This window comes from Callithrix jacchus, chromosome 12 (assembly GCF_049354715.1).
Source record: "Callithrix jacchus isolate 240 chromosome 12, calJac240_pri, whole genome shotgun sequence".
Taxonomy (NCBI): Eukaryota; Metazoa; Chordata; class Mammalia; order Primates; family Cebidae; genus Callithrix; species Callithrix jacchus.
The window spans coordinates 37947015-37948721 of NC_133513.1; positions in this window are offsets into that span (position 1 = coordinate 37947015).

Consider the following 1707-nt stretch of genomic DNA (forward strand, 5'->3'; position numbering starts at 1 on the left):
AATGAAGTTATCACATGCTATTGGAAAAACGGTACTGATAGACTTGCTGTATACAGGATTGCCACAGACCTTCCATGTGTAAGCAATGCAATATCTGCAAAGTGCAATAAAAGGAGGTGGTAAAATGAGGTCTGCCTGCATTTAAAATGCTTTTTACTTCACACTTACATGAGAAAAGTTCCTCACAGGCAGTTTTTCCTTTAATAAAATCTTAATTTAACTCAAGTACTGGTTTTAAACTTTGTAGCAGAATTATCAAGTCATATTTTCTAATTTAGCTTTTCAGATTGCACATATCTACTATAGCCACATTATTTTGTTCTCTTTCCTGTACCCCAATAAAAAGTGTATATTCTTACATAGATGTATATAAATAAACTTTTAATTAATGTGTAATTAGGAGAAAAAGTTCTCATTAATATTCTTGTATTTATTAAAATATGTATAAATTTATTTTAATCCTACTATACTCATCTGTTTAAATATTACAACTACTGTTTTATTATAATATTCTCTCCTCTTTTAAGTATTTTATGAACTCATGATCTTTCACTGGCTTAAGCACTTCTAATTAAACATAATTGTGGTTCTGGTCTTTGATTCTCACTAGTAGGAGCCTGACATCCTGAGAGCATCCCCATTTTCTGTTTCCAGTAGGTCTATACACACTGTGATTTTTCCTAAGCCATGGAATCAGTTGTCCTCCAGGAGGTCCTGGTTCCTTTTTCTGGAAAATAATCTTGGAGATACGAATCTGGTTACTATGCATGGGCATGGGAGTCACAGAACGGGAACAGTCATGCTTTTTAAGGTTGTGTGTTTGCACTGGCTTGTCTTTTCTTTTTCATTTTAAAAAGTTATGTAGCCATGTCCCACTCAACGTGTATCACAAGGTCTTGTTTATGTCCACTCTTTTCTACTGTGCAGACATCAGGCTGCTACTCAGCTCTCATGTGACTCAGGATGGGTGGCCAGCACTCTACTTTGTGTCTTTAATCAGCAAACATTGATGGGCTCCATGCCAATAGTCCCAGTGTAGGCCTCACTGGGCCCCAGCTACAAAAAAAAAAATTAAAATTAAAATGAGAATGACCATGGTGGACAGAATTCCAGCTCTCAAGTCTCTGCCTAGCATGATGGGGAATGCACTTGGTGTGTTAGAATCAAGAGGAAGGAGCATCCCAGCTTCTGATGACCAAGAGCTTTCTGAATTCAGAGGCTGTATTAGTTAGCTATTGCTGCATAACAAATGACTATAAACTTAGCAGCTTAGAACAACACGCATTTATTATCTAATGGTTTCTGTGGGTCAAGATTTCAGGCAGAGCTTCTCAGGGCCCTATTCTTCCTGGCTTCCCACAAGGCTACATTCAAGATATTAGCTGGCATTGTGGAAAACCATGTGGAGGTTTCTTAAAAAAACTAAAACTAAAACTACATCAGTCCAATTATCTCATTACTGAGTATTTTCCAAAGGAAAAGAAATCAGTATATCAAAAATGTACCTGCATTTCTGTAGCACTATTCACAATAGCTAAGATATGGAATCAACATAAATGTCCATCAACAGATAAATGGATTTTTAAAATGTGGTATATATACACAGTAGAATACAACTCAGCCATAAAAAATGAAACCTGTGCTGGCCACAATGGCTCATGCCTGTAATCCCAGCACTTTGGGAAGCTAAGGTGAGAAGATTGCTTG